The 12168-nt window shown below is 41.9% G+C and overlaps 1 protein-coding gene across 3 annotated transcripts in view; it reads right to left on the bottom strand.

Moving 5' to 3' along the window:
- Positions 1 to 12168, bottom strand: part of LOC146799199 (uncharacterized) — a 120185-nt gene that overhangs the window by 23753 nt on the left and 84264 nt on the right. The window contains exon 1 of one of the 3 annotated variants that reach the window (XM_085626639.1): positions 5199 to 5313. The exons of the other annotated variants lie outside the window; for them this stretch is intronic. The gene's annotated coding sequence lies outside the window, so the exon portion shown is untranslated. Of the gene's footprint in view, positions 1 to 5198; positions 5314 to 12168 lie in introns of those variants that run through there. 3 annotated transcript variants of the gene reach the window in all.

Genomic DNA, 12168 nt, shown 5'->3' with positions numbered 1-12168 from the left:
CCAACAAAGTAGATAGTACAGCTGCCCCCCCCTCTTACACTAGATCATGAGAATAGTCTACACTCTCTCCCGCACCCACATATCGATAGCGCAGAAAATGTAGGGCTAGATTCAGATATTTTCCTTGTAGAGCCAGCTATTTGTAACACTGTTGGGGATGCCTCAGTGGCTTTGACCCTTAATACCCGCCCACTTAGGCTTATCTCATGGAACATCGCAGGTATCTCCTCAAAATTATCAGATGAGGCATGGGTTCATTATGTGAAGAAGTTTGACATTATTTGTGTACAAGAAACCTGGAGCAGGGAGGATGTTACTCTTGACGGATACTGTTCAATCAACGTCTAAGCATTACCATCACCAGCAGGGAGGGCAAAGGGAGGTTTAATGACCTTCAATTCTGTTCAATATGAGTCACTAAAGATAGAGAATATAATAGACTCTCCCTGGTACCAGCTCATCTTGATTTCTAACCTGGTTGAGGCTACACTTTTATTTATTCACTGGTACTACAATATTTTCGACCTACAAAACTGTGGGGTTATTTACACCCTCAAAGGGGAAATTGATAAAGTCACGGCGAAATGTTTCCACTGTGCATAATTTGGGTGGGTGATTTCAATTGCACACTATGCCAGCACAGTATGCAGAAAGTATGTGGGATTGTAGACACCGCAGACTACCCTCTGTCCCATTCTAAGCATACCCCACAGGGTGAAGCACTAAATACCATCATTGTAGTAAATGATTTAGGCATGATCGACACTTTGGCTATCACTCCTCCTGTCCAGTGTCCAACTTATCAGGGTGGAGGGAGAATTAGCACAATTGATTTTATGTTGATATTTCATAATTATGCATGTCTTGTAGATAACGTTTTAGTTGAACCAAACCCGTCTAGCGACCATAACCCCCTTACGGTTTCCATGCATGTCATCGCACAGAAGGGCAGGGGTAATGACCACAAATTAAAGCATAACCGTAATCAAGGTGTTAGGTTAAAGTGGAGCTCAAAAAATCCTACAAAATTTGAGGAGGATATTATCAAAACAAATCTAGGTAAAATCACGATATGTTTAGCTTTTAACTCACAGCCAGACACCATAATACAATGTTTTGAATCAATTTGTGAAGATGTGGCCAAATATTTGACTAAATCAGTAAGGAGTCGGGATTCCCCAAAAATAAGATAGTTCAATGCCGAATGTTCCAAGGCGCAAAAAGATATGAAGAAAGCATTGCATGCATTCCCTCATGATAGGGTGCTAATCAAGACAGTGAGACAGGCCTATAAATGTGTGATCAGGTGTAGAGAATTGAGAAGACTGACCTGGGAAGATCTTGAAAGAGCCAATGCTCTAAAGGACTCTAAGAGCTTCTGGGAAGTCATAAATTGCCCACTCTTTTCTAGTGACCCAAGGAGTATGGACTCAACCATAACAGGGGAAGTTTGGGAGTCTTATTTTTTGAGTAGATTTAATCCAAAGGGCGTCTCATCGCAAGAACAAAGGGATGAGATAGCTATTAATTTACATTCAGCACATCAACTTAGCTCATCCCTGTCCCTAAATGAGGTAGAGGACGCCCTAGCAAAGGGCATTTGTCCGAAAGCCCCAGGACCGGATGGGGTGCCCTTGGATTTATTTAAAAATAATCCTCAATTTTGGGGTCCCTTGTTGTTAAATGTTTTTAAATCAGTAATAGTGGGTCGTATCCCATTATCATGGAGAAATGCAGTGGTAGTCCCGATTTTTAAAAAAGGTAACAGGAATGACCCCACATGTTACAGGCTGATCTCTTTAATCAATGCTACGTGCAAGGTTATGGGGAGGGTAATCCTTGCACGTTTGGAGTCATGGGCTAATGCCTCTGGACTCATATCTATTACTCAATACGGCTTTAGAAAGGGGTTGGGAACTAATGAACAGTGCCTTAACTTGTCCATGATTATGGGCAAGTACATGAAGGCCGGGGGGATCGATCCAACTGGCCTTCATGGACTTGTCCAGTGCCTTCGATACAGTGAACCAAAGGGGAATTTGTAGACACTGATGGAAAACATGGGTTGCGAAGAACCCCTTATTACCCTGTTGCGTAGGCTACATGCATCTACCACTGTAGCTATCCGTTTTGGTCCTGGGGGAGAGAAGACTAGGCCCATTGCTTCTACTGAGGGGGTACGCCAGGGATGCATTTTGGCCCCATTTTTATTCTTAATATACACAAACGGACTGGAACAACTTTTGTTAAAACAGAAATTGGACTTCCCAAGCATAGAAGGCAAACAGGTCCCATTACTGTCTTACGCAGACGATACAGTCTTGATGACCTTAACGGCCAATAGCCTCCAAAAATATTTGAATGCATTTACTGAATATATGTTGGCATTGGACCTAAAGGTAAATTTTTGCAAATCATTTAATATGGTATGCAGCCCCAACCAAAAAAAACAAGGACATTTGTAGTGAGGGAAAAGTTATTGAAAAAGTGTCAAATTTTGCCTACTTGGGGAATGTTTTTAATAATAAGTTAAACTGGGAACACCTAATTGTGTCTATGATTCAACAAACTAGCAGAACAATAGAGGGGCTTTTTCACTTTGCTTGTATGCTTGGACATAAGGCGGTAACTGAAATGATACCTTTATACAAGTCTATCAGTAGCCACCTTTGGTGCAGGAGTATAGCGTTACCATAATAGTACCCAGTTTCAGATTTTAGAGAATACATTTAAAAAAAAGATTATTGATGATTCCCCGCAGTTCTCCAACACGTTTTTGCCACTCTGAAGTAGGTTTGGATTTTATGAAAGATAGGATGAATATTGCCCCATTGATTTTATGGGGTAAAATTTGGACTTCGGAGGACCTATTATTTTCAAGGAGTATCCTTAGAGACTGTATGAATCTTGATAACGCAATGTCACTCCCCTGGCTTCGTTATGTTAAGGATACTTTTTACAAAATAGGCTTGGAAAATTATTACGATAATCCAGATGGTATCCAAACAAACATGAAACAGGTAATAAAAAAGCATTACGAACTGAACTATGTATGTCTAACCAGAATAATGGAACACCAGATTGTGAATCTCAGAGCCAACCGCAATTTTATTTGTCTTTTACCATTCATGTTCACTTGCGTTTCCTTATGACTAGACTTCGTCTTTTCACATTGCACTTTCTTGTGGCTTTTCCTAAACAGGCGGATTGAGAGTCTAACCCCCCTGTCCTTGTAATAATTTAGCCCATCAAAGTACAATGCACTTCATGGTGTTTTGCACACTTTATAAAGACCCAAGGTCACCTATTATCTAGCCCGTTTTAAAGGAAATTCGTCCCTGCTCTTACCAGGAGGGTTTTAATTATTTGCGGTCATGGTCTACTGCTGTTATTTGCAGTGCTGTGCTTAACTTCATCAGAATTGCATTTTTAATTAGGAAACGCTATGAATCCTAAAATGAATTTAAGTTTTTAGAGATTTTAGGGGTTTTTAATATTCCAATATTTTGTATTTTGTATAAATGTGTTGCAGAATGGTATGTGCTTCTTCTCCCCTTGCACAAAATTTTCCTAAGCATTTTTTATCCTATTACTTACTATATGTATGTAAACTTTTATGATTCGATTGAATCGAATAAAGTTATTTGAACTGAATCAACATTGCACTGCAATCTTTTGCAAGGTTATGTCATAAAACCCCAAACTGGCTTTGTCATTGCTTAGGAAAGTCTACTGAAAAAACTGGGATATCACTTCATAAAGGGATAACCCTTCAATACTCAGGACTACAGGTCGCTCAATTTTGGTAATAACATGCAATGCTACAATCGTGCTGTCATTCCTTCTCACAAATACTCTTCCTTCAGCGCTATGATACCATCCCGGGTGATAGTACACTACATTACATATAAAACCACATAACTGGTAAAACCACACCATGTATGTACTTCCTTATACAAAGCTCCCCTGATAACTTTGGGTTTTATTAAGATGCCACAAAAGTCAAGGTGTACCCTAACCCTTCACTGTGGCAGTAAGTGTGAGTTGCAATCAATAGGAACATACAATCACCCCTATGCCTACTTCTCATTCATTACTTCTCACCTTCTGCCTCTAACTGCATAGGGTAAATCTTGTAGGTGTCCATATAATCCTGTGATGCCCAGGTTCAACCAAATGTTGTTAAAAAATCAGAAACATGTGACCTCTCTCTTAAGAATGAGAGAGGCCCCAGGTAGTTTTTCTTTTTTAAACAAATAAACTTTACCCTGAAGCCACTTCCCGTGACGGCTGTTCAGGAGACATGTGAAAAGAGCTCCCCAGACTTCAGAGCAATGCCATTCTCACTCTCTAATGTCTCACACACATATTTCAGACAGCCCAGTCCCAGAATTCCGTGTTGACATCATGACTGCAGCACCAGCTGACCGAAGAATTTTTCTTGAATGAAAGCACACACAGCATTCACACAGCCAGACACCAGTCCAAATATAAACACCAGAACCTACAAATCAGCCTCCTGATCTGAAATGCATATGCAGCATTGAAGTATAATTAAGGCAAGGACCAGCAGTAGCCCCAATTTCACTTCTGACAAGCAGTTCTCAGACACATATTACCCAGGAGTATGCCTTCTTGGCAGTATGTTACATTGCATCCTCTTCCAAGATAAGTGTTTGAAAGCATTTCATGGCCAAAAATAGACATGCAACAAAGGCCCTTTGACAACCTAAATAAGCATGTTGGGATATTAACTTAGAAAGAGATGTCTTAAACCTCTGCGACAGAAACCTTCGTTTTGCATACAGCCAGTTCGGTCTCAGAAAATCAGGGACTTATGCAGTTTCCAATCCATTTTGCTCACTTGTTGCACACCATCTTCCACTCACTAAACACAATAGGTGTAACTCAAGTTTTCAAAAACATTGGATCTGGCTTATTGACTGGGTTTAAAGTTATTTTGGACTAATTATTTTATTATTCAGTTAAATATTTTTACATTTGTTTGGTGGATTGTCAACTATGCTATTGATATTTGTTCAATGGGATATTTATATATAAGTAAAGAAATAGAGTCAGCATGAATTCCAACATGCTTGAAAATGACATCTTTCCAACAGAGGACCAATGCCCAGAGAATATAGCATTCTACCTCAGAGAAAAATTGCTGAACATGATATATCCAAATTGACTTTTACCTTTCGCAAGCAGCAGGCTCCTGAAGGAGACCTTCCTCTTGGTGCATGACTGTTTTTAAACAATCTTCTTCAATATTCCATACTAGAATGCCCATTTGGTTTATGTCATTCTGTTCTGCAAAATGATAATCAAGTTTGCTTGAATATATTTACAGTATTTAATCTAAATGCTGACTTCTCTTTTTACATTATTTGTTATAGAGTTTTGAAGAGTTTCTAAACGTTTGATAACTACATTTCTCTTTTATTGTTATTGCAGTCTTGCAGAATGAAAAACGTGAAAGCCCATGAAGCCATTCTCTGCTAATTGTTTATTCTGACAATTACACCAGCAATGAATGAATGTGATAAAAAGTTAACACAAAGAGTGAGGTCTTAGAAAAGAATCTACAATACGACAGGTCAAGCAGAATCATATCACTGTCTCTAAACTGAAGGCTACCGGGAAGAGAGGTACTTAGCCTTTGCTAACTGAACTTGACAGTGCAGCTGACCTTGCACAACACGAATAGCAGGCCTTGCTATTATATTGAAAATAAGCCCTATTTTTCAAAGAGGTATGCAGGTGTAAGCCATTTATGAAACTCAGAATACGTTTTTATTTTCTGTTGTGCTAGAATTAGCTTGGTTCTTAAAAGTAGCAGAATGATTGTAGAGTGTAGATTTTCCTGGTAATTTATGACGGAAAGTCTTAATTTTATTAAAGACACGGAGGCGAGTATTATGCTTCTCTTATCTTGCATTTTATTCAATAGCAGCCAAGATAAAACGAAAACTACAGTTCCCAGAAGGCCAAGAAAACAAAGGTCAATACGGAAACGTGGAATCCAAGACATCAACCAATGAAAGGGTAGAACTGAGTATAATGCTTGTCCTGACTGCGAATAGCCCTCTTTTCTTTGGCGAGCAGACTAAATATTATCCGTAAACAAAGGAAAAATTGAAAGAATCACACCAAAGTCTAGAGTCCAAACAGAAAACTTTCGACAAAGTCCAAGAACGTCATCCTGGGAAGAGGAACTGGGACCGAAGAACCAGGAATGCTGACTGAAGCTGGACGGTGCAGATCAGAATCCTTGAGTGGACTGTGTCCCCGGTCAGGTAGTTGCAGGTGGAAGAGCTGGAGCCGCCAAGGGAGGGAAAGAAAACACATGTTAAAAGTGATGCGGTGGGATAACACTCGCCTCTGTGTCTTTAATCAAATTAAGACTTTTCATCATAAATTACTAGGGAAATCTACATTTTATGACAAGACCGGATGCTCCTATTATGCTTGTTCAAAGCATGTCAACAACTAAAGAAGCAGCAGTAATAACAGGTTTACGATAAAACATACGAAACACCTTGTCATTGGACCAATCAGCCGATCTCAGAATGTCTTCCAATCTGGAGCCTGCCCAAAAAGCTTTAGAGGCCATGGCTCCCCTGGCAGAGTGGGCACCGAAGACAGAAACATCATTATCAGCAAGGGACATAACCCAGCGAATCCAATGGGGAAGAGTGGCAGAGGAAACAGGCTTGTGAGGTTTGCGGAAAGAAATTAGAAGTTGGGAATGGGAGGACGTTCCTAGATCAAAGGTCCATTGTTCATACACCTTGAGGCATTGACCTACACACTTGAGAGAAAGAGCAGAATTATCTGGCCAATCAGAAAAAAGTTTGAAAACTAAATTCACATCCCATAACTTAGAGTACCTTGGTAACGGAGGCTTGGAAAATTTTACTCCCCGAAGAAGCCGACACACCAGGGGGTGTTCACCCACTGGCTTGCCGCCTACCGTAATGTGATTGAGGGAGATAGCTGATCTGTAAAGGTTACCCGTTCTGTAAGACTTACCTGAACTGGCTTCAGACACCAGAAAATTGACAATGTAAGTTAAATTTGCTGAAAAGGGATCGACATGTTTTCCCACACACCAACTTGTCCATAAAGACCAAGCTGATTTGTAAGCTTTTGTTGTGCCTGGAGCCCAGGCTCTGCTATTAAAGAGAAATGCTTCCTGTGAAATGCACTGGTCAAGGAGGTTATGCCCGCAATCTTCCACGTGGACAGGGTCAGATTGTTGTCCAAAATGAGACTGTGAGGACGACCCAAAGGATCCATCAAAAGATTATTGTAAGGAGGAGGAAGGACAGGAAACTTCACCGCCATCTCCAGCAGACGGGAACCAAATCGGAGATTGCCAGAAGGGAACGACTATCACCAGAGAGGCTTGTTGGCACCTGGACTGAGAAAGGACTCTGTTTATCATGATGAAAGAGGGAAAGGAGTAGTTGAGATGAAGAGACCGATCCTGGAGGAAAGCGTCCGTGGCAAGAGCCAGCGGATCCAAACGCCAACTGAAGAAGAGAGGAAGCTGTGAATTGAGATGAGAGGCAAAGAGATCGATATAGAAAGGGCCCCATTTTTGGGACAGAGATTGAAAGAGGGATGGAAGAAGCTTCCAATCGCTGGAGTCCCGTAGGTAACGAGAGTGCCAATCTGCGATGGAATTGAGATTGCCTGGAAGATATTCGGCTCTGACAGAAATCTTGTTGAGAAAGCAAAATTCCCAAAGACTCTTTTCCAACTCCGCAAGAGGCTTGGACTTTGTGCCACCAAGATGGTTTGTGTAACGGACCGCAGAAACATTGTGCATACGAAGAAGGATGGCACAATGGCACAGCAAACTCTGTCTTTTGCGAGGCTTCTGATAGTAAAGGAACCTGCCAGCATCTCTAAACAGTTAATGTGCAATTTGGACTCCTCTAGAGACTATGTACCACACGTCGAGATTTAACCACATCGGGCGCCCCAACCCAACAGACTTGCATCCGATTCTAATACAAGATCTGGGGCTGAGCCAAAGATGGACCTGCGTTTCCACGCATCTAAATGGTCTATCCACCATTGGAGCTCTAAACGAGAATCTGTGTCTAAGGAAATCGGATTTGAATAAGCCAGGCCTCGACGCAGGTGGCGAATCTTTAGGCGCTGAAGCGCACAATAGTGCAGAGGTCCTGGAAAGATTGCTTGATTGGAGGCAGACAAAAGGCCTACTATTCTTGCCAGAGATCTGAGAGAAATCGAGGAGCTCCAAAGAACTTGGGAAATTTCTGATTTTATGGCTAACACCTTTGTTTGAGGCAGATGAAGCGAAGCTGTTGAAGAATCTACTCGAAAACCGAGGAACTCGATCTGTTGGGAAGGAGTGAGCATGGAGTTTTCGGGATTGAGAAGAAAGCCCAGCTCTGAAAGAAGGGACCGAGTGATGTTCAAATGAGACAAAAGGGTCTGTTTGTCTGAATTCATAATTAGAATGTCGTCAAGATAAATAAGTAACCTGACCCCAAGAGACCTGAGATAAGTCACCATTGGTTTCATGATCTTTGCAAAGCACCATGGTGCTGACGGTAGACCGAAGGGGAGAGAGCAAAAGTGGTAAGTCACTCCTAGCCACTGAAACTGTAGAAATTTCCTCTGGGAAGGATGGATAGGAATAGTTAAGTATGTGTCCTGCAAGTCTATTCTGACCATCCAATCGTGTAAGCGAAGAGAGTCCCTTAGATAGATGATTGTCTCCATCTTGAAGTGACGATAAACTACAAACTGATTGAACCATTTGAGATTTATGACTGGACGCATTTTCTTGTTCTTTTTTCGAACTAGAAAGATGGAACTGAGAAACCCCAAAGCATCTAGAGGGGCGGCTTGAATAGAGTGTTTCATCAAAAGGGACTGCACCTCAAGTAAAACGAGATTGGCCATATCGGTCGAAAAAACGAGAGGAGGAGGGAAAACTGTCTGGAAAGGTGGAGCGTAGAACTCTATAAGATAACCATGGATAGAGCTTAGAACCCACGGATCTGCAGTTAGAGTTTGCCATTTTGGAAGAAAAAGACTTAAACGACCCCCAACGGGGAGAGGCCCTGAGAGACTCACCTTGTTGGTTATTGTTGTGGAAGTTCTTCTGTCCATGACCCCTGAAACCGCGACCTCGTTGGGTGTAGAACTGGGGTTTAAACTCTTGGTGGTTGGAATTTGAGTTGAAAGATCCCCTGGAGCCTTGATTGTGGTATGGACGGCCGGTAAAGTGACCCTGCCTCTACTGGCCCTTCCAAAAACCCACTGGGTAAAAACTTTCTTTAAGGATTGTTGAGCCTTATCGATGGAGGCAAAGGTAGAGACAAATTTACTTAGATCTTTTACTAACGAATCACCAAACAAAAGTCCGTCGGCCTTAATACCCGGATCAAGGGTAGCCAAGTTAGCCAACTTGGGATCCAACTTGATAAGAAGGCCTTTGTGGGGCTCATGTATGATTGACGAATTGGCGTTAACCAAGAGGCAAAAGGCTCTTTGGACCCATAAACATCCTCTGGGTCCAAATCTGTTCCGTCAAAACAAGCAGACTCTACCATATCAAAAATACGAGCCAAAGGCCCCACAATATCCAATAATTTGTCCTGACAGGTAGACCAGGCCCTATCCACCCCTTTACGAGGATCTTTTCCAAACTTTGAAAAGAAAGTTAACAAGGGTTGATCAATAGTCGGAGTAGAGGAGATATTGGAAGGAAGGGAAGGTTTGGGACATTCCGACTTGAGCCGGGATCTGGTGGATTTGTCCAAAGGCAGGCGAAGCTTAGCTGAAATATAGTCGCTTACATGAGATGCAGGGAACCATTCTGTAGAGTTAGGGTGATGAATAGTAGAAGGGTCAAACATGGGAGTACCCTCCAAATCCAAAATAGATTGAAAAGAAAAAGAATCTGTTCTTGACTTTTTAGCAGGAGGGGAAGAAGGATCATTGGCTTCAAAAAGGTCAAACGCATCATCTGCGTCTCCAAGATCGTCATCCGTGTCCAAAATTTGAGAAATAATCAATTTTTGAGGTTCCTCTGCATTTTTTAATTTTGATTCACATTTACCAGCATTCTTAACATTAAACCCCTCCTACGTCCTCAACCTTGCGTGAGGAAACGTCACTGGGCACTCGTGACTTCAAAGTCGCAGACACCTCGGAAGTATTGCTGAAGGGTACCAACTTTCTCTTTCTGCGCAGAATGGGCATTTTCCACAGAAAAATTAATAAATGTATTTAGATCATTCTTAATGCCTCCCCTTCTTTATTATAAAATCAGACCCAGTAGAGCTGTCAACCTCCACAGTAAAAAACAAAGGGAAAGGAGTTGGTAAGAAAGGGTTAACTAGCAGGCTGAGAGAGAGCCTAACACCACCCCTGGGTGTGTGGAGGAACAGAGAGAGGCCGGGCTAGCAGGGAATACCACTCCCAGGGGCCCGACTTCTACCAGTGTGTGGACGGAGAAAACTCTGGATAAGATGCACAGCGGGCGAGGAGGTTCGTCCCGAGGAGTGTCCAGCCTGTGGACGGAGAAACTCCGTATAAGAGGCACAGCAGGCGAGGAGGCTCGTCTTGAGGAAGCCAAAGACCGTTAGGAAGAAACGGTAAGGGAAATGGCCGCGACGCTACGCAACGCGCTAACAAGCGCGCGAGCAGTGAGAAACAGCACACCTGCGGGCGGCGGCGGGAAGGAGGGGGTGCCGCAGTTATCAAGAGGGATTAACTTCCTAAAAGACAGCAATCAGCAATAAACAATAACAATCAAAAAAAATAACAATGCGCGATAAAAATACATGAAGTGAGAAAGAGTATATACTTATCTTGACTGCGAGCAGCAAGAAAAGAGGGCTGTTCGCAGTCAGGACAAGCATTATATATACTCAGTTCTGCCCTTTTATTGGTTGATGTCTTGGATTCCACGTTACTCTATTGGCCTTTGTTTTCTTGGCCTTCTGGGAACTGTAGTTTTCGTTTTATCTTGGTTGCTATTGAATAAAATAGAAGATAAGAAAAGCATAATAGGAGCCTCTGGTCTTGCCATAAAATTGCTATAAAAGTATATGTATGTATAACAGCAAAAGCACCTGGCCCTGATGGAAGCTTCTTTTTAATTAATCAAGGATTATGGGCCCCTTTTCTTACTAATGTTTTGAATGCTATTGCCCAAGTGGGCGTTCCCCTGTCCTGGAAAAAGTCTGTTATCATCCCGATTTTTTAAAAGGTGGACTAGACCTTACCAAAACAATATCGACCCACATCGCTACTTGATAGCACAGCAAAGTTAATGGGCTGATATCTGATGAGCAGATTAGAGGCCTGGGTACAAGAGAGGAACATTTTATCACATGAACAGTGCGGTCTTAGTAAGGGTAAAGGGACGATCAATCAATGCCTTAACCTGTATTTGATCATCTCTAAATATACCGTGGTCAAGGGAGGTAATCTCTACATGGCCTTTATGGACCTAACAGCCACCTTTGACTGCGTGGCACATACAAAACTATGGACCAGAATGGAAGGTTTCGGCATCGAGAAAGCTATCATTAACTTTATCCGTGAAATGTATTCTGGGGCTACTGCCTGTGTCTGATAAGGGAGAGAGGGTGAAAGTACTAGAGACTCTTTAATATCACAGGTGGTGTAAGACAAGAATGCATACTCACCCCTTTTGTGTTCTCTCTCTATTGTAATGGTGTGGAAGAGGCCCTGGTTGGGTCCACTTTAGATGTTCCTATCATAAATGCCACCACAGTACCCTTGCTTCTTTATGCAGACGTTGCTGTGCTATGGGCCCGGACTGGTAACACACTTCAGATTTTAATTACGAGGTATACTAAATTTATGAAAAGTCTTGAACTAAGAGTTAACAAAACAAAATCTTTTGTTCTTGTGGCAGGAGAGCGACCAAAATTAGCCCCTAACTGGAGCATTGAGGGAAGCAAGCTGGAAGTGGCAGATACCTTCTGCTATTTAGGGGTATTATTTGACTCCAAAAATAAATGGAAAAATGTGGTGGCCAATAGAGGGACAACAGGGGAAACAGGTGCACTATTTAAATTTGTAAAAAAAACTTGGGTCTAAACCCATTGAAGTAATCAAAAAGATCTACAAAGCAAAAACGATGTC

The sequence above is a fragment of the Triturus cristatus genome, chromosome 9, assembly GCF_964204655.1.
Source record: "Triturus cristatus chromosome 9, aTriCri1.1, whole genome shotgun sequence".
Taxonomy (NCBI): domain Eukaryota; kingdom Metazoa; phylum Chordata; class Amphibia; order Caudata; family Salamandridae; genus Triturus; species Triturus cristatus.
This window is presented reverse-complemented; position numbering and strand designations above follow the sequence as displayed.